This window comes from Peromyscus maniculatus, chromosome 1 (genome assembly GCF_049852395.1).
Source record: "Peromyscus maniculatus bairdii isolate BWxNUB_F1_BW_parent chromosome 1, HU_Pman_BW_mat_3.1, whole genome shotgun sequence".
Classification (NCBI taxonomy): Eukaryota; Metazoa; Chordata; class Mammalia; order Rodentia; family Cricetidae; genus Peromyscus; species Peromyscus maniculatus.
In genome coordinates this window covers 153,215,180-153,236,952 of record NC_134852.1, presented here as the reverse complement: position 1 = coordinate 153,236,952, position 21,773 = coordinate 153,215,180, and positions in this window count along the sequence as shown.

The following is a 21,773-nucleotide window of genomic DNA, read 5'->3' as shown; positions in this document are numbered from 1 at the left end:
GATCAAAATTATGCAAGAAATCTTACATCTTACCTCAAGTAAACTCCATGAGAAACACAGCTTCTAAAATATTGTACAAGATTAAATAAAACCCAAACAATCACACACACACACACAAAGACTTCTCTAGGATCTCAGGAAAGGCTAGTCTTCCTCTGGATCACATGGGATTGAAGGCCTTGCTCAAGATTTAACATTGTTCCTGGTTCTCCTCCAGGTCTCAGTGGGGCTCATGGGTTTTTAAAAGAATCTCTGAGGTTTGAGAGGCTTCTACAGTGTCCTAAAGGTGTTCTCCTCCCTCCTCAGGGGCTCAGTAGCCTCCCAACCCTTTCCAAGGCCTCAGCAGACCACGAGAATCTTCTAGAGTCTCACCAGTACTCAAACACTATGTAAGTGTCTCAATAGGGAAGAAGATTTGCTCTAGAGTATCTGTGGGCTTTCACAGGACGCCATGGCTTCAGGAAAACTCAGACTTGCCGGAAGTCTTAGCTCTTCTTCTTCTATCTCTGTGTTTTAACTAATGAATTGTTTGTCTGTTTACTTCCAAATGTGGAAGTCAAATGACAATCTACAGGGCATGAGTCCCTCTTTCCACAGAATGAGTCCTAGGGGCAAGCACAGGTTATCAGGCTTAGTAACCAGTACAAGCTGAGCCATCTTGTTAAGCTCAGATGTCAGTACTTGTTAAACCTTTCCAAGGGTATCACTTAAGCCTAAAACTTGTAGATGGACTTACCAGGGCCTAAGTCCTTTCCAATGACTGAATGGGAGCCTAAGGGACTTCTTTATGGTCTCAAAAACACTAAGGCCTTTCACAGAGACTCATTGGGACCAGGCTTTACCAGGTTCTCAGTGGGGCCTAAGATTTTCTCCAGGACCTTACTGAAGCCAAAGGCTTTTCTTAGAGCCTAACTGAAGCCAAAGGCTTCCCTCAGGGTCTCACTGTGGCCAAATGTTATCACCAGGGTCTAAATGGGGTCTAATATCTTAGCAGGGTCTCACTAAGTTCAAAGGTTCCCTTGGGGTCACTGGCCTAAAGCCTTCCCAGGGTCTCGCTGGGGCACAGGCCTTACCCAAGTTCTCCCAGGAGCCTACAGTCCTACAAGAGCTGTAATGGGGCAGAGAACTTCTCCAGGGTGTGAGACCTTGAACTTATCTAAACTATCACAGAGGATTAAGATCTTACATCAGGTATCATTGCACCTAAGGCTTTCCCTGTATTCTCACTGGGGCCTAAGGTGTTCTCAGGTTCTGACTGGGACCTAAGACATTCTCCTGGTACTTACTGGGGTAGCAGACCTTCTCCCCAGGTTCTCAGTGGAGCTTAAGACCTTTCTCAGGTTCTCACTGGGCCCTAAGGCTTTCCCAGATTTGTACTAGGGCTCAAGGCCTTCCCAGCTTTGCATTGAGGCCTAAGACATTTTGCAGGCCCTCTCTGGTCTGAAGCCCTATCCAGATGGCCTCACTAGGTCTTAGCACCTTCTGAGAGTCTCACTGGGTCTCATTAAGGTTTTCCCAGGTACTCAGTGGGTCTTAATGCTTTCACTAGCTTATTATTGACTTTGAAGGCCTTCTCTAGGTTACCACTAGGCCTTGAGGCCTGAAGGGACTGTCTAGGGCCTGAGGTCTTCCCCAGATTCTCCCTGAGATCCCAGGTCTTCCCCAAGGTCTCAGCGAAGCCTAAAGCTGTCTCCAGGATTTAAACTTGCCTTATACTTTCCTTAGGAACTCATTGGGACCTAAGGTCTTTTTCAAAGTTTGATTTGAGCTTAAGAACTTCTCAGGGTTTCAGTAAGGTATAAGGACTTTCCAGGGTTACACTTGACTCAAGATCTCTCTATGGTCTCTCTGGGGATCTAAGGCATTCAGTAAGGTCTTTCTGGAACACAAGGCATCTCCAGGATCTCCCTAGGACCCAAGGACTTTACCAGGGTCTTACTGGGGCTCCTTGACTTGACTAGTGCTTAAGGTCTCCCAACAGAACATAACATCTTCCCACATTCTCACTGAGGCATAAGGATTTCTCCAAATAACATCCTTAGCTAAAGCCTTCCTCAGGATCTCACCTTGGCCTTGGGCCTTTCCAGAGGAGTAACAACTTCAGGATTGTAGCGTCTTGCCAAGGGTCTCAAGGTGGCTGAAGTTTATCTCCAAGTTCTAATGGTACCTGATGAATTCTCAGGGTCTCACAGAGGTCAAAGGTTATCTTCAGGGCCATTCTGTGGCTTAAGTTCTGCACAGTGTCTCCTGGGTCTCAGGCCTTCCCCAGGGGCCTCCATCCCTCCAAGGTTTATAATGGAAAACTCCAGGATGTCACAGATACTGAGGACTTATCCAAGATATCACAGAGGACCAAGATCTTATGTTAGGTATCACACACTTTAGGCCTTCCCCATATTCTCACTGGGGCCTAAGGCTTTCTCAGATTCTGACTGGAGCCTAAGGCTTTCTACCAGTACTTATTGAGGTCTAAGGCTTTTGCTCTATGGCTTAAAGGTTACATTGCATTCTCACTGGGGCCTAATGTCTTTACCAGGTCTTCATTGGGTCCTAAGGCTTTACTCAGGTTCTCTCTGGACCTGAGGTTTTCTCCATATTCTCAATGGGGCTGAAGGCCTCTTCTGGGACTTTCTGGAGTCTAGGGCTTTCTTCAGGTTTTCTCTGGGCCTTAAGGTCTTCTCAGTTATCACTGGGACCTTCCCAGGTTCTCACTGGATCTTAAACACTCTTCAAGGTCTCACTGGAGCCTAAGGTCTTCCCGTGTTGTTACTGGATATTAAGGCCTTCTCCATATTCTCACTGGGTCTTAAAACCTTTCCCAGGTTCTCACTGGAGCCTAAGGCATTACCTAGGCTCCTAAGAGACCTAATTTTTTCCCCAAGTTCTCACAGGGTCTATAAGGCCTTTAACATGTTTTCAGCAGGTCTGAAAACATTCTCCATGTTCTCACTGTGTCCTAAAACCTTCTAAAGATTGCTACTGGGGCTTATGTTCTCCCGGTTCTCACAGGGGTCTAAGCCCCAGGACCTAAAGCGTTCTCTAGAGTCTTATTGATCTCCCCCACATTGTCAGTGGAGCCTAAAACTTTCTTAGATTGCTACTGGGGCTTAAAGCCTTCCCAGGTTGTCACTGGATATTAACACCTTCCCGGTGTTCTCAATGAGTCTTAAATCCTTGCCCAGGTTCTCACCAAAAGACATTACCTAAGACATTACCCAGGCTCTCACCAAAAACTAAAATTTTCCCAAGTTCTTACAGGGTCTATAAGAAAGACCTTTAACTGTTTTCACTGGGGTTCTAGGCCTCACAAATATTCTCATTTATCCTAAAAGTTTCTATAGGTTCTCACTGGTGGTTAAAGCCTTCTCCAGATTCTCACTGGGACCTAAGGCCTTCCCTGAAGTCCCATTGAGGCCTTAGTTTTTCTTCAGGTTCTCACTGTGGCCTAAAATTGTCTATAAGTTCTCACTGAGGTCTAAGGCCTTCCTAGATTGTCACCAGGTTCTAAGGCCTTTCCCATGTTCTCACTGGATCTTAAAGCCTTGCCCAGGTTCTCACTGGTACTAAGACATTACCCAGGGTCTCACTGGGCCTAAAATTTTTCCCTAGTTCACACAGGGTCTTTAAAGCCTTTAATGGGTTTTCACTGTGTGGTGCTTTGAATAAGAATGGCCACCATAGGCTCATATACTTGAAAGCTTTGTCACCATGGAGTGGCAATATCTGAAAGGATTAGGGAGTGTGGCCTTGTTAGTGTAGGTGTGGCCTTATTGAAGGATGTGTCACTAAGAATGGGCTTTGAGATTATCCAAAGGGATTCTCTCTTCCTTCTGTCCATAGATCTGAATGTAGAATTCTCAATTATCATGTACGCCTGGGTGCCACCATGCTTCCTGCCATGAGGATAATGGACTCAGTCTCTGAAACTGTAAGCATGCCCCAATTCAAGTTTTGCTTTATAAGAGTTACTATGGTCATGGAGTCTTTTCACAATAACAGCACACTAAGACATACTAGGTCTGAAGACCTTCCACAAATTCTCACTGTGGCATAAAATCTTCTACAGGTTCTTACTGGGACTTAAGGCCTTCTCCAGGTTCTCACAGGTATCTTGAAGGGTTTAAACTCTCCCACTCTCACAGCTGAGTTAAGGCTTCAGTTCTCTGAGAAAGGCAAAACAGGTGTTTGTCCTACAAAGGGCCATTTACCCACAATAGCCTTACACTCAGGGATGAGAGAAAACAAACACTGGCCTAAGTTAGGTCAGCCTCATCATGCCTCAAGGACAAATCCAGCAGCCCCTTCTGAGTCACGACTGAATTTGCCCAAGCTTGTGCAAATATATCCAAAAATGATAGGACTAAATCTCAGCCAATTAAAAGTATACTAATGTAACTGCTGCTTGCTTAACCAATCATTCATGAGATGACCTAACTGAAACACCCCTTAGCTGTGCCTAAAAGGAACTTCCATGCTCCTCTTAGGATCATACCAATTTGTACAGGTGAACGATTCTGCATATGCTAGAATATTAATATCCACTCTTTGCTTTTACATACTATTTGGCCTGGGGTCTCCTTCAGTGTTTCCTTAGACCCTTACAATCTAAGGCCTTTCCCAAAGTCTTAGTTAAGCCTTCCCCAGGTATTCTTTGGAGCCTAAAACTTTTGTAAGTTCTCACTGGGGCTCAAGGCTTCCCGTGTTGTCACTGGAATCTAATGCTTTGCCCATGTTCTCACTGGGACTTAAATCCTTGCTTAGGTTCTCATTAGAGTCTAAGGCATTCTTCAGGGTCTTGGTGGGGCCTAAGGCCTTTCCCATGGTCTCACTGGGTCCTAAAGTTTCTCCGGGTTATCACTGAGGCCCAAGACCTTCCCAGATTGTCACTGGGATCTAGTCCTTTCTCATGTTCTCAATGGGTCGTAGAGCATTGACCAAGTTCACAAGCCAGGATCTCTCTGAGGCCTAAATTTTCTCAAGTTCTCACAGGTACTGTAAGGCCTTCTACGTGTTTATACTAGGTGAATGCCTCCCTCATATTTTGACTGTGGCCTAAAACCTTCAACAAGTTCTCACTGGGACTTTAGGCCTTTTATAAGTTATCACTGCAGTCTAAGGCCTTCCCCAAAGTCTCATTGAGGGATAAAGCCTTCCCTATGCTCCCACTGTGGCCTAAAATCTTCTACATGTTCTTACTGAAGGTTAAAACATTCCTCAGTGTCTCAATGGTGCCTAAGGTCTTTCCCATATTCTCACAGCATCTGAAAGCTTCAGGTTCTTGCTAGGGCCTGAGGCCTTCCCCAAGTTATCAATAGGGACCAAGGCCTTCCCGGGTTCTCACTGGAACCCAAGGCATTACCCAGGATCTCACTGGGCCCTGCAATTTTTCTCCCATTCTCAGAGGGTCTCTACGGCCTTTGATACATTTTCACTGGCTCTGAAGATCTTCCCCATGTGCTCACTGTGGATTTTAATCTTCTATATGTTCTCAGTGGGGTTTAATCCTTCTGGAGATTCTCACAGGATCAAAGCCCCTCTCCAAAGTCTCATTGAGGCTTTGGTCTTCCCCAGGTTCTCAGTGGAGCCTAAAACCTACTACAGGTTCTAACTGGAGCCTTCAGTCTTCTGAAGGTTTTCACTGTGGTCTAAAGCCTTCCCCATGTTCTTACTGGGATCTGACATCTTATGTAAGTTTCCACTGGGTCTTACAGCCTTGCTCAGGTTCTCAATGGGAAATTAAGGCATTACCCAAGTTCTCACTGATACATAAAAATTTCATGAGTTCTCACAAGTCCTATAAGGCTATTGACAGGTTTTCACTGGATCTCAAGACCTTCCCTTGGTTCTTACTCTGGCCTAAAACATTCTGCAGGTTCTCATTGTGGCCTAGGGCCTAAGGCCTTTCCAGGTTGTAACTGAGGTCTAAAGCCTTGCTCAAGTTATTACTGAATCTTAAAGCCTTGCCAAGGCTCTTCTGGTGCCTGAGGCAATACCTAGGGTCTCAATGGTGCTTAAATTTTTTTCCATGTTATCACAGAGTCTAGAAGACTTTGATAGATTTTCCCTGCATCGGAAGACTTCCCCATTTTCTCACTGTGGCCTAAACCTTCTACAGGCTCCCACTGATGGGCATTCTCTATGTTCTCAGTGTGATCTAAGTCCTTTTTCATAGTTTCATTGAGGCCTGCAGCCTTCCCCAGCTTCTCATTGGTGCCTAAAACCTTCTACAGGTTCTTACTGAGGCCTAAGGCCTTTCCAGCTTTTAACTGGAAATTATGTCATTCCCCATGTTCTCACTGTATTTTAAAGTCTTGCCCAGGTTTCACTGGAGACAAAGGCATCAGTAAGTGTCTCATAGGAAACTTAAAATTTCTGCATGTTCTCACAAGGTTTATAAGCCTTCAATATATTTTCACTGTGTCTGAAGGCCTTCTCCATGTACTCACCATGGCCTAAAACCTTCTACATTTTCTCATTGGAGCTTAAGGCATTCCTCAGGTACTCAGTGGGACCTAAAGTCTTTCTTACATTCTCACTGGTTCTTAAATCTTCCACCAGGTTCTCATTGGGGCCTAAAGCTTTCCTCCAGTTATCAGTGGCATCCTGAGACCTTCCCAGGTTGCCACTTGGGCATAGGGCCTTCCTGTTTCTCATTGGTGTTTAAGGTATTTCTCAGGTTCTCCTTGGGCCAAAAGCCTACTCAGGTTATCACTAGGGCCTAAGGCCTTTCCTGTATTCTCAGTAGGTCTTAAATCTTGCCCACATTCTCACTGGAGACAAAGGCATACCCAAGTGTCATATGAGGACCTAAAAAAATTTCCTAGGTCAGCTTATGCAGGGACACTTGGCTCAGTCTGGGAGGGAGGGACTGGTTCTCCCTGGACTGAGTCTACCAGGTTGATCGCAGTCCTTGGGGGAGGACTTGTCCTGGAGGAGGTGGGAATGGAGGGTAGGCTGGGGGTAAGGGGAGGAGGTTGGAGGGGGGAGAATAGGGGAACCCATGGCTGATATGTAGAACTGAATGGTATTGTAAAATAATATATATATATATATAATGTTCAAGGAACAAACACCATTGTAGCTGGTCAGCTTTATGAGCATGGTAGAGAGGTGACCAAAACTTATGAGAACCTTATTTCAATGGAAGGAGGACCGTAGGTTATTTCACATACTTGTGTTCTTACTGATTAACTAGAAAGATAAAAGTTGTATACACGTTTTTAAAAAAATTTCCTAGGTCTCACAGGGTCCTTAAAGCCTTTGATTAGTTTTCACTGAGTCTTTAGATCTTTTCTGTGTTCTCACTTTGGCATAAAACCTTCTACAGGTTCTTTCAGGGGATTAAGGCCTTCCCTAGGTCTTCACAGGCATCTAAGGACTTCTTCAAAGTCTCATTGAGGCCCTAGGCCTTCCACAGGTTTTCACTGGTGCCTAAAACCTTCTATAGGTTCTCACTGGAGTTAATGAGCATTCTCAGGTTCTTACTGCAATCTAAAGGCTTCCTCAAAATCTCATTGAAGAATAAGGCCTTCTCCAGGTTCTCACTGAGGCCTAGGACCATCTAAGGTTCTCACTGGAGCTTAAGGCATTCCTGAGTGTTTCAATGAGGCCTAAGGTTTTTCCTATGTTCTAATTCAGTGTTAAAAGTTCCCCTAGTTCTCCCTGTGGTGTAAGGCTTTTCCTAGGTTATCAGTGGCACCTAAGGACCTACCATATTGTCACATGGGCATAGTGCTTTCTTATTTCTCACTTGTGTCTAAGGCCTTTGCAGGTTCTCACTGGGGCCTAAGGCCTTCTCATGTTTTACTAGTTCTCAGTGTTCTCACTAGGTCTTAAAGCCTTTCCTAGGTTCTCACTGGAGACCAAGGCATTACCAAGTTGTCTCATTTGGGGCCCCAAAATTTTTACTAGGTCTCCTGGGGTCTTTTAAGCCTTCAACTAGTTTTCACTGGGTCTAAAGACCTCATTCTCACTTTGGCATAAAACCTTTCCCAGGTTCTCATACGTGTCTGAGTCCTTCTCCAAAGTCTCACTGAGACCTTAGGTCTTCCCCAGGTATTCACTGGTGCCTAAAATTTTCTACAGATACTCACTGGGGTCTAAGTCCTTCCCATGTTCTCATTGTGTCTTAAAGCCTTGCTCAGATTTTCACAGGAGCCTAAGGTATTACCCAGGAACTCATTGGGGCCTAAAAATTTTCTCAATTTCACACTGGTTCTATAAGGTCTTCAACATGTTTTCACTATGTCTGAAGGCCTTCTCCAGAGTCTCACTTGTGCTTAAGGCCTTCTCTAAGTACTCACTAGTATCTAAAGCCTTTTCCAAAGTCTCATTGAGGCTTTCTGTTTTCTCTAGGTAGTCACTGGAATCTAAAACCTTCTAAAGGTTCTCTCTGGGCCTAAGCACTTCTTAGGAATTAACTGGCATATATGGCCTTCCTCATGTATTCCCTGGGTCAAAAATCCTTGCCCAGGCTCTCATTGAATTCTAAGGCATTCATCAGGATCTCAATGGGACCTAAGGTCTTTCCCATGTTCTCACTGGTCCTTAAAGCTTTTTCAGTTTCTCACTGGGGCCTAATGCTTTTCCTAGGTTGTCAGCAGGGCTTAAGGTCTTCTCAAGGTTCTGAATGGGTCTTAAAGCCCTGTCTAGCTTCTCACAGGACCTTAGGTATTACCCAGGGTCTCACTGGAACCTGAAATATTTTTCAAATTCTCCCTGGTTCTATAAAGCCCTCAACATGTTTTTACTATGTCTGAATGCTTTCCTCATGTTCTCACTGTGACCAAAAACCTTCTATAGGTTTTAACTGGGTCTAAAGGCCCAGGTTCTCACTGTGATCCAAGGCCTTCCCTAAAATCTCATTGAGACATAACACTTTCTCCAAGTTATCACGGAGACCTAAAGCAGTCTACAGGTTCTTACAGTGGCTTAGGGCCTTTCTAGGTTGTCACTGGAGTCTAAGTCCTTCTTCATGTTCTCAATGAGTCTTCAAACCTTGCCCATATTCTCACTGAAGCCTAAGGCTTTCCACAGGGTTTCACTGCTGCCTAAAATCTTTCCCAAGTTCTCACACAGTCTGTTAGAACTTTAGATTTTCTCTGGGTCTGAAGATTTTTCACATGTTCTCAGCAACGCTTAAATCTTTGCCCTGGTTTCACTGGAGCTTAAGGCATTGCCCAGGGTTTTACTGGAACATAATAATTTTATCAAATTCTCACTAAGTCTACAAGGCATTCTGAAAGTCTTTACTGGGTTTGTAGCCCTTCTGCATGTTCTCATGGAGGCCTAAAAATTTCTAGAATTTTTCACTGGTGCCTGAAAGACCCTAGCCCTTCAGGCTTACACCCCCAAGCCTCAGGAAAAGAGAAACTTCAAGCACCAGGAAATGAGAAACTAAAAATCTAGTTCCAAGGGCAACCTGACTTAGCCATTGTTCAATCTCCCCTGCAACCATATAACAATGTAAAAAGATTTCTGTTAAGAGATGTGCTCTACTGTGACTGGAATAGTTGCAGGTGTTCCAGGAAGGACCACTGTGACCTTTGTGTAAACTCCATTCCTGCCCTGATATCCCCCCTTGAGGTTTCAGGAAGAATGTACCTATTGACTTAACTGTACGCCCCCTGTGATCACTCTATGATCAGACCATGATCTTGTAAACGAAATTGTATGGGAATTGTAATCCTGTGGGATTTGTGGGTTTTTCCTTTAAAAGCCCTCATGGGGCTGCAGTAAGATGCGGCTCTTGCTCTTGGGAGCAGAGTTGCCCTTCTATATAGAAGCTTTAATAATAAAATCCTCATGCTGTTGCATCAACTGGACTGGAGTCTGGGTTCTTGGGGCTCCCACTTGAGACCCTAAACTTTGGGGTCCAACAATGCCTACATTTTTCCAACATGCTCCCAATGTCTCTAATGTTTTTGACAGGTTCTCACTGTGTCTAAAGACTTTCTCCATGTTCTCCCTGTGGTCTACTACCTTCTACAGTTTTCTCACTGGAGCTAATGGCATTCTCCAGTTTCTCACTGGGATCTAAGGTCTTCTCTAGGTTTCTTTGAGGTCTTAAGACTTTTTAAGGATCTCACTGGAACCTAAAACCTTCTACAGGTTCTCACTGGGGATTAATTTCTCCAGTTTTTCACTATGAAGTGAGGCTTCCCCTAAATTTTCATTTCATTGAGACCTTTCCTAAATTCTCACTGAGGCCTTATCTCAGTTCTCACTGTGGCCTAAAACCTTCTACAGATTCTCACTGGAGTTTAATGTATTCCTTAGGGTCTAAATGTGGCCTAAGGCTTTCTCATGTTCTCAGTGGCCCTTAAATCTGCTCCAGTTTCTCAGTGTAATTTAAAGCCTCTGTGAGATTATCAGTGGGTACTAAGTCCTTCACAGGTTGTCAGTGGGGCCTAAAGTCTTCCCAGATTCTCACATTTTTTGAAGTCCTTTTGCAGTTTCTTACTGTAGCCTAAGGCTTTCTCAGGTTGTCACTGGGATGTAAGGCTTCACCATGTTTTCACTGTGGCTTGAAGTCTCCAGGTTCTCACTGTGATCTGAGGTATTCTCCAATGTGTCATTGAAACCTTTGTCCTTCCCCAGGTTCTCACTGGAGCCTATAACCTTCCCCAGGTTCTCACTGGAGCCTATAACCTTCCCCAGGTTCTCACTGTGGCCTAAAGCCTTTTGGAGGTTCTCAGCGGGCCTAAAGGCCTTCTGCAGATTCTGACTGAGATCTAAGAAATTCTGAAGGTCTCACTGAGCTCTATGCCTCCCCCAGGTTATCACTGGAGCCTGAAACTTCCTACAGGTTCTCTCAGGGGCCTAAAGCCTTCCCAAGCTTCTTACTGTGGACTAAGGTGTTTCTAAGTTTTTTACTGGGGTTTAAGGCCTTCCTAGATTGTCATTGGGACCTAGGCCTTCTGAGATTCTCACTGGGGTCTTAGGACTTCTCAGGTTGTCACTATGGTCTACAGTGTTTCCCATGTTCTCACTGGGTCTTAAAGCCTTGCCCAAGTTCTCAGTGGAGCCTAAGGTAATACCCATGGAATTCATGGGGCCCCATAATTTTTCCATGTTCTCACAGGTTCTATAAATCCTTCATCAGACTTTCACTGTGTCTAAAGACTTTCCCCCATGTTCTCACTGTGGCCTCAAACCTTCTGTTGATTCTCACTGAGATCAAAGGCTTTCTCCAATGTCTAATTTAGGCCTGAGACCTTCTTTGTGTCCTTATTAGAGCTAAAATGTTCTCCAAGTTCTCACTCATGCTTAAGGCCTTCTCCAGGTTCTCACTATGATCTAAGGCCTTCCTCACAGCTTCATTGAGGCCTAAGGCTTTGCTCAATTTATCTCTGGGGCCTAAGCCTGCCCAGGTTGTTGCTGGTGTCTAAGGCATTCCATAGATTCTTACTGTGGTGCAAGGCCTTCACCAGTTGTCACCATGGTTTAAGACATTCCTTATGTTCTCAATGGATCTTAAAGCTTTGCATAACGAATTACCTTGTGTCTCAAGCTACCTAAAAATTTTCACACATTCTCACAGGTTACATATTAGGCTTTTGACAGGTCTGTACTAGGTCTGAAGACAATCACCATGTTCTCACAGTGGCCCAAAATCTTCAACATGTTATAACTGGAGCTTAAGGCCTTCTTAAGGTCATAACTGTGATTTAAAGCTTTCCCAAATTCTCAATGTGGACTAAAGCATTCTTCAGGTTCTCACCAGGACCTAAGGCTTTTCCAAGGTAATAAGTGGTGCCTAAGGCCATTCCAGGTTGTCACAGCTGACTAGGCCATTCCCAGATTCTCACAGGAACCTAAAACCTCCTACAGTACTCACTAAGGCCTAAGGCATTCCCTATGTTCTCACCTGTGTTAAATTCTTGCCCAAATTCTCACTGGAGCCTAAGGTATTACCCAGGGTTTCAGGGTGGCCAAAGTTATCCTAAGTTCATACAGGTTCAATAAGACATATGAAAGCTTTTCTCTGGGTCTGAAGCCCTTCCCATGTTCTCACTGTAGCCTAGAACTTTCACCACATTCTCATTTTGGCTTAAGGTCTTCTCTGTGTTCTCAATTATATCTAAGCACTTCTCCATAGTGTCATCGAGGCCTCAGGCATTTCCCATGTTCTCACTGGGGCCTAAAACCTTCTACTTGTACTAACTGAAGATTAAGGGTTTCCCAATTTGAAACTGGGGACTAAGGTCTTTTCTGTGTTATCAAAGGGTCTTAAAGTCTTGCCCAGTTTCTAAGCAAAGGATAAAATATTACCCAAGGACTCACTGGGGAATACAAACTTTCCCAAGTTCTCACAGAACTGTCTGAAATGTGACATAGGAGATGGGTTGTGATCCAAATGTGGACATAGAAAAACTTTGAGTCCCATTAAGAACCTTTAGGATATTTAAGGCCAAATGGAGAAACTAAGGATTGTTTTAGGCAAGAGAGAGAAACTGTGCAATGTTGCAGCCCCTGTGAGACTCTGAGAAAGGGCTTAGGCTCCAATGAGAACCTGGGCATATTTGTAGATGCAGGCAGAACATAGGGAAGGCCTGAGACCCTTTTGACATCCTGACAAAATCTTAAGAATGAGTGAGGACATGTATAAAGTCTCAGCCACCAAGGAGAATCTGGGAAGGTCTTAGGCTCCAAGGAATATCTTGAAAGTTTTCAGGATCCAGATATAACCCATGATGTTCCTCTGATCCCCAGTGAAAACCTGGGGAATGCCACAGGCCTCCTTGAGTACTTCGGGAAGTCCTTAATTAACAGTGAGAAACTCTGAAAAGCCAGAGATCCAGTGAGAATTTGTAGAAGGGTTTATATTCCAGTGTGAACCTGGGAGAAGCAGGCAGAATGGCCTCAGTGAGAATTTGAAGAAAACCTGTACTCCCTTGAGAACCTGTAGAATGCTGGTGGGTACAGTGGGAACAAGAGGAACTTATCCAGGCCAGGTAAAAACCTGCTACAGGTAATTTTGATGGTGTGAAACCATGGCAAAATTTTATGTCCAGGTGAAAGTCTGGCTTTAGGATCCAGAGAAAACCTGAACCACTAAACTTTAAAGACCCAAGGACAAGCAGAAAAAGGCCTTATGCACTAGTGATAATTGCATCCTGTGGAATTCTGTAAGGCATGATGCTCCTTTGGCCAAGGCCTTAGACAGCAGGGAAAACCTGGAGGAGTTCCTGAGCCCCATTGGGAACCTATAAAAATACTTTTGCTTGCCAGGCAGTGGTGGCGCATGCCTTTAATCCCAGCACTGGGGAGGCAGAGGCAGGCGGATCTCTGTGAGTTCGAGGCCAGCCTGGGCTACCAAGTGAGTTCCAGGAAAGGCGCAAAGCTACACAGAGAAACCCTGTCTCGAAAAACCAAAAACCAAAAACAAAAAACCAAAAACAAAAAACTAAAAACAAAAAAAAAAACAAAAAAACTTTTGCTCTAGTTAGAACTGGAGGAAGCTCTAGGTCTCAAGGAGGCATTGGAGAAGGTCTCTGATCACAGTGAGAACCTGGAGAAAGTCTTATGTGCCAGGAGACCCTGCAGTAAGTTTGAGGCCTTAATGAGAACATGGGGATGGCCTTTATGCTCCAGTGAGTCCAGTGGAAGACCTTATAGAACTTGTGAGAACTGGAGCAAATTTTCAGCCTCTAGTGAGACTTGGGGTGATGCTTTAGGTGCTTGTAAGAAATGAAGAGTCAAAGAGAACATGGAGAAGGCCTTAGCCACCAGTGGCTACCTGGGAAGGCCTTCCTCTCCAGGAAGAACCTTCAGAAGGCGTATAAAAACCAGTAAGAACCTGAGAGGACTTCACATCAGAGTGAAATCCTTGGAAGACCTCAGGACCAGTGGATAACCTGGGAAAGGATGTAGGGCTCTGTGACATGCTAGGGAATCTGTAAGGCACAGTGAGAGCATAAGGGAAACCTGAGCCCCTACTGAGATTCTGAGGGATGCCTTAAACTCTAGGGAGAACCATTAGAAGTCTTTAGGCCACAATGGGAATCTCTAATAGGTCTAAGATGTCGATGGAACTGGTCAGGGCCTTATATTGAAGTGGAAAACACAGAGAAAGCATTTAGACACATAGAGTACTTGTCAAAGATTAAGTCCCTGGAGCTGGAGAGATTGCTCAACAGTTAAGAGCACTAGCTGTTCTTCCAGAGATCCTGAGTTCAATTCACAGCAACAACATGGTGGCTCACAATCATCTGTAATGAGATCTGGTGCCCTCTTCTGGCCTGCATGCATACATGCAGACAGAACACTGTATACATAATAAATAAAGAAATCTTAAAAAAAAAGATTAAGTCCCAGTGATAACCTGAGCAAGGCCTCAGACACACCAGTGAGAATCTGGGAAGTCTTAGACCCGGGTGGCAACCTGCGAAGGCCTTAAGCCCAACTGACTACATGGAGAAGCCTTTAGGCCACATTGATTACTTTGAGAAACCTGAGGCTTCACTGGTTTGGGGATATCCTTAGTGCACGTCTTTAATTTCAGTACTCAGGAGGCAGAGCCAGTTGAATCTCTGTGAGTTCAAGGTCAGCCTGGGTTACAGAATGAGTTCCAGGAAAGGCACAAAGCTGTACACAGAAACCCTGTTTCAAAAAACAAACAAACAAACAAAAACACACACACACACACACACACACACACACACACACACACACACAAAGAATCTGGAGAAACCATAAAGATCCAGTGAGATTCTGTTGAAAATTTTAGATCCCTGTCAGTATTAGATGGGGAGGGGGGGGAACCTCCGGAAAATTCACAGAAGATCTCAGACTCAAGTGAGAACTTGCAGAAAGCCTTGGATCCCAGGAAGAATGTATAGAAAATTTTAGGCCACAGTGAGAACAAGGAGAAATTCTTCAGCTTCAGTGAAATCCTGGTGAAGGCTTTCTAAACCCTGTGAAGACTTGGGGATATATTTAGGCCACAGTGAATCTTTAGGTTATGCCTTAGGCTACAATGAGAACCCAGGCAAGGTTTTGAGACCCAGCAACAAACTGGGAAGGTCTTAGGCCCAAGGGACAACATGGATCTGGGAAATGCAAAGGCCCTGTGAGAATGGGAATAGCCTCAATTATCAATGAGACTTTGGGGAAAGCCTTCTTAGACTGCAGTAGATACTTGGAGAAGGCCTTCTGGTTCAGTGAGAACACAGAAAAAGTTTTGAGAACATGGGGAAGGACTTAAGAACCAATGAAAATCTATGCAAGGCCAGATAGAGTCAGTGAGAGCTTGGGAAACATCTTAGGCATAGCAAGACTCTTTAGAATGTTCTAGGATCCAGTGCGAAGCTCGACAGTGCATCAGGCCCTGTGGAAATATGTGGAAAGACTTATGGCCTAGAGACAATCTGACAGAGCCTGAGACACCAGTAATAATCTGGGAGGGCCTTAGGTACTATCAACAATCTGGGAAGACATAGGCCTTGGTTAAAACATTGGATAGGACATAGGCCCAAGGGAGAGACCCAGGAAGCTTTCAGACCCAGAGATAATGTGGAAAAGACCACAAGCCCCATCAAGACCCTGAAATATGCTTGAATCTCAAATGAAAACTGGGACAAGGTTATAGGCCACAGCTGCAATGTGCAGAAGGCCTAAGACTGCAATGTAACATTGGAGATGGACCTAGTGAGTAACTGTAGAATGTTGAGAACCCAGGGTAGCTCCTAGGCCTCAATGAGACTTTCAAGAAGGCCTCAGAGAACAGTTAGAACCTAGAAAAGGCCTTCAGATCCAGAGAGAATAGTGATAACATGAGTATGTCTTCAGATCCTGTGTTGCAGATGTTATAAACACTGTGAAAAATGGGGAGAATTTTAAGCATCAGTGAGACCCTCTGTAATACATTAGCCTACAGAGAAAACCTGTGTAGGGAGCCGCTATTCAAAGATGGCGCTGGCTTCCTGGTAGCCTAGCTGTAAACAACTCCATATTTGGCTATGATGCACGAGTATGGTAATTGGCCTTATGTCCTCAGCCTATCCCGTGGCTCCCCGTGCTAGCATTCTGGCGGGACCCAATCACAGTACGGCACGTTTGCCTGATTCCCTATATAAGCAGCTGCAGTTTAGTCCTCGGGGCCCCTCACCTCCCGCTCTCCCTTAACCAAGAGGCGCTCCAATAAAGTGTGTTCTGAGAAGGATCCTCGCATGGTGGTCGTTCTTCCTCGCTGGCCGAGGAGCGCGCCGCAAACCTGGGTAAAGATTTAAGACCAGGTGATTTCATGGGGAAGGCCTCAGACCTAAAGGACAACCTGGGAAGGCCTTAGGTCCCAGAGAGGACTAGTGGAAGCTTTACAACACGGTGAGAAACAAGGGGAAAAATCTTAAACCCCACAGAGTCACTTGAGCACCAATGCAAACCTGTAGAAGGCTTTCAGCCACAGTGAGACCCAAGAAAGGCCTAAGGCTGCATTGAAACCTTGGAGAAGGCATTAGATACCAGTGTAAACCTGGACAAAGCCTAAAGTTCCAGTGAGAATCTGTAGAATATGTTAGGTTGCAGTGAGAACATGGGGAGATCCTTTAGATCCACTGAAAACCTGTTAAAGGTGTTGTAGAATCTGTGAGAACTTGGGGAAATTTTCCAGCTTTAGTGGGATCTGTGTAATGACTTGGGCTCCAGTGAGAACCTGGACAAGGCTATAAGACACAATGAGGACATGGAAGGCCTTAGACATCAGTGTCAACCGAGGGAGACCTTAGCTAGTGAGTATGTGTAGAAGGTTTTAGGCCTCAGTGAGATCCTGGGAAAGGTCTAGGGTCTCAATGAGAATTTGAAGAAGGCCCTAGATCACAGTCAGAAGCTGGATGAGACCTTATGCCCCAATCAGAACCTGTAGAAGGTTTTAGGTTCCATTAAGAATTTGTGGAAGGCCTAAGGCATCAAGGTGACTTTGCAGAAGGTCTTATTGCACAGTAAGAACATGAAAAAAATCCTTTGACCAAGTGAGAAGATATAGAAGGTTTTAGGCTCCAGTGAGAGTATCAGGAAGGTCTTCAGACCCAGTGAAAACCTGCTGAAGGCCGTATAGGACCTGTGAGAACTAGAAAAAAAGTTTTAGGCCTAATGTGACCTTGAGTGATACCTTAGACTGCAGTGAGAACCTGGGCAAGGATTTAAGACACAGTGAGAAAATTGAGAAGGCCTTAGACCAGAGTGAAAACCTGTGTAAGGCCTTAGACATTAGTGAGAAACTGGGAAGATCTTAGGTTCCAGTGATAAGCTGGGAAATCCTTAGTTCTCACTGATAACCTTGGAAAGTCCTTATCCGTTTATAAGTCTATGAGGCAAGTCCTTAGGTTACAGTGATAACCTGGCAAATGCCTTTAGCCTCAGTGAAAACTCAAGTGAGAACTAGTAGAGGTTTTAGGCCACAGTAAGAATAAGAGGAAAGCCATCAGACAGAGTGGAACTGGTTCAAGTTTTTATAGAACTTGTGAGAATTTAGGGAAGGTTTTAGGAACAAGTGGAACCCCAGGTAATACCTTAGGGTCAAGTGAGAACCTGGAAAGGCTTAAGACTCATTGAGAAAAGGGGGAAATGCCATAGATTGCAGTGACAACCTAGAGTTTTTAGGCCACATTTAGAACCTTTAGAAGGTTTTATTGGCCAGTAAGAACCCGAGGAAGGCCTTCAGACCCAATGGAAATATGTTGAAGGCCATATAAAACGTGAGAAATTGGGAAAATTTTAGACACTAACAAGACCCTATGTAATGTGTTAAGCTGCAGTGAGAACCTGGGTAAGGCTATAAGACACAGTGAGAACATGGAAGGCCTTAGACATCAGTGTCAACCTGAGAAGACCTTAGTCTCCAGTGAGTACCTGTAGAAGATTTTAGGCTCCAGTGAGAATTTGTGGAAGGCCTAAGGCATCAAGATGACTTTGGAGAAGGTCTTATACCACAGTAAGAACATGAAAAAAAAATCTTTAAGCCCAAATGAGAAGATATAGAAAATTTTAGGCTCCAGTGAGAATATCAGGAAGGTCATCAGATCCAGTAAAAACCTGCTGAAGGCCTTGTAAAACCTGTGAGGACTAGAAAAAAATTTAGGCACCACTGTGACCTTGAGTGGTACCTTAGACTGCATTGAGAACATGGACAAGGCTTTAAGACCCAGTGAGAAAAATGAGACACCAGTGAAAAACTGGGAAGGTCTTAGGTTCCAGTAATAACCTGGGAAGTCCTTATCCCTCTGTAAGTCTGTGAGGCAAATCCTTAAATTACAGTGAGAACCTGGCAAATGCCTTTAGCCTCAGTGAAAACCTGTAGAAAGATTCAGGCCACAGAGAGAACATGGGAAAATTCTTCAGACATGGTGAAAACCTGGCAAAGGATTATAAAACATGTGAGATGTTGGGAAAATTTTTAGGTCCCAGTGAAACTCTGGGTAATTCCTTAGGCTCCAGTGAAACCCTCTGAAAGGCATTAAGACCCAGTGACAACCTGGGAAGGCCTTAGGCCCCAGTGAAAACTAGTTGATGGCTAATTAGACACCATTATAAATCTGAGAAGGACTTAGCTTCCATTGAGAACCTGCAGAAAGGTTTAGGCCACAGTAAGAACATGGGGAAGCTCTTTATACCCAAAGAAAACCCATCAAAGACCTTACAGAACTTGTGAGAATTTGGGAAAATTCAGTGAGTCCCTTTGTAATGCCTTAGGCTTCATTAAAAACCTCGACAAGGATTTAAAACCCAGTAAGAACATGGTAAAAGCCTTAGACCCCAGTGAAAACCTGTGCCATCCATGGCTGTAGTGAGAACCTACAGAGGCCTTGTACACCAGGAAGAATCTTGGAAGACCTTAGGCCCCAGTGACAACCTGGGAAGAAATTATGCCCTAGTGATAACCTGTGAAAGAACTTAGGTAGCGTTGAGAAACTGAAAAAGTTTAAAAACCCAGTGAGTACAAGGGAAAATCTTTAGGCCCCAGTGAGATACTGAGGAATGCCTTTAGCTCCAGTGAGAAAATCTAGAAACTTTTATCCATAGTGAGAACATAAGAATGGCCTAATGCCTCATGAGAATTTGGAGAAGGCCTTAGAGCCCAGTGGGAAACTGGAGAAGACCTAATGCTCCAGTCAGAACCTTTTAGAACATGGGAACATTTTAATGTTCCAGTGAGACCCTAGTTTAATGCCTCAGACACCCATGAAAACTTGGGTAAACTTTTATATCCCAGTGAGAACATGGGGAAGACCTTATATTCTAGTTACAACCTGGGAAGTCCCTAAGCGCCAGAAAGTACCTGTAGGTGGTTTTAGGCCCCAAGAGAATCTGGGGGAAGGCTTTAGGACTCAGTGACAATTTGGAGAAGGTGTTGATTGTAGTCAGAATCTAGAGGATGTCTTATGTCCTAGTAAGATTCAGTAGGAAGTTTTAGAACCAGTAAGAAGCCAGAGAAGGCCTAAGGCCCCAACCAGATTTTCCAGGAGGCCTTAGATCACAACAAGAACCTGCAGAAGGCCTTAAGCCCAATAAGAACATCTAAACTGTTTTAGGCCCTGGTGAGAACATGGGGGAAGGCTTTCAGACCCAGTGAAACACTTTCAAAGGCCTTATAGAAACTAGGAGAAGTTGGGAAATTTTTAGGATCAACTGAAACCCTGGGTAATGCCTTAGGCTCCAGTGAGAACCTGTGCAAGGCTTTAATAGCCAGTAAGACCATAGAGAAATCCATAGACCCTAGTGATGATGTGGGAAGACCTCAGCACCCAGTGAGGACCTGCAGTAGGCCTTAGATACCAGTGAGAATCTGTGAAGGTCTTAGGCTCCAGGGACAAACTTCGGAAGGGCTTAGGTCCCAGTGATAACCTGGAAAATGCCTTATGCCCCATGATAAAGTACAGGATGCCTTATGCCACAAGGAGAACCTCTAGGATGTTTAGGCTCCACTGGGAACCTGGTGAAGTCCAAAGGCCTTAAAAAGAGTTGGAAGAAGGCCTTCGAATCCAGTAAGAACATGGAGAAGGTATTTAGCTCTCTAGAGAAACTTAGACAATTTTAGGGTCTAGTGAGATACTAAGGAAGGCATTAGGCTCGAATGAGAACCTGGACAAGGACTTAAGATCCCTGGGGAAGGCTTTAGGCCATAGTGAGAACATTTGGAAGGCCTTAGACACCAGGGAGTATTAGCGAAGGTTTTAGGCTCTAGTCACAATATTGGAAGGCCTTAGTGTAACATGAATCTTAAAAGGTCTTATTAATAAAAACAGACCCAGAGCCAGGTATGGGGGTGAATACTGGAAGATCAGCGAGACAGAACACAAACCATAGCTGACCTAACCTGGCCAACTTCTCAGCTAATCCTGTATTCTCAAACTGAAAGCCTCTGAGTCCTCACCCGAATGAATCTCAGCTGAACTGCTGCTAAAAGCCAAAAAGCTCAACCAGGCTCTAGTTCCTGGTCCTCACACTTTATATACCTTTATGCTTCCTGCCATCACTTCCTAGGATTAAAGGCATGAGTCATCATGCCTGAATTTTTCCAGTGTGGCTTTGAACTCACAGAGATCCAGACAGATCTTTGCCTTTAGAATGCTAGGATTAAAGGTGTATATGCCACCATTTTCTGGCCTCTACATCTAGTGACTATTCTATTCTCTGATCCCAGATAAGTTTACTAGGGTGCACAATATATTGAGGAACACAATATCACCACAGGAGTGAAAACCCACTGAAGGCCTACATTACCTTCGAGATGTTGGGAAATTTTTAGGTCCCAGAGATTCTCTGGGAAATGCTTTATAAGACCCAGTGAGAACATGGGTACTGTCTTAGACCACAGTGACAACCAGGTAAGACCTTGGACACCAGTGAGAATTTGAGAAGGATAAGTCTCTGGTGATAATCTGGGAAGGCCTTAGGCCCCTTAGATCCTGTAGATGGTTTTAGGCTGTAGTAAGAACCTGGAGAAGGCCTTTAGGCCCAGTGAGAATAGAAGAGAATAGAAGGTTTTGGCCACAGGGAAGAAATGAGACAGTTCTATAGACTCAGTAAAACCTGTCAAAGGCCATATGGATACTGTGAAAACTTGGGAAAATATCTGTGCTCCAGTGATATCCTGGACAATGAATGCCTCAGGTTCAGTGAGAATCTGTTCAAGGATTTAAGATTCATTGAGAACTTTGGGAAGACCTTAAGGCTTATACAAACCTGTCAAAAATTTATAGAATATGTAAGAACTTGGAAACTATTTTAAGGAACAGTGAGTCCATGGGTAATGCCTTAGTCTCTAGTGAGAACCTGAGCAAGTCTTTAAGACTCAGAGAGAACAAGGGAAAGGCCTTAGACCACAGTGACATATTGGAAGGTCTTGATTTCCAGTGAGAATCTGGGAAAGCTTTAAGACCAAGTGAGAACATGGGAAAGATGTTAGGCACCATTGAGACCCTGAGGAATGCCTTAAGAGTCAGTGATAACTTGTTGAAGTTTTTAGACTACAGTGAGAACATGTGTAAGGTCTACAAACCCAGTGAAATATTTTGTAGGTCCTATAGACCCTGTGAGAACTTTTGAAAATTTTATGCCCCAGTAAGATCTTGGGTAAAGCCTTGTGCTCCAGGGAGAACCTGTTCAAGGTTTTAAGACATAGTGAGAATATAGAGAAGGCCATAGACCCTAGTTACAAACAGGAAAGACCTTCAGCCTTGTGGTGGTTTAAATAGGAATGGCCCCATAGTTTCATATATTTGAAAAATTTGTCATTATGGGATGTTGCTACTTGAGAGGAATTAAGAGGCAGT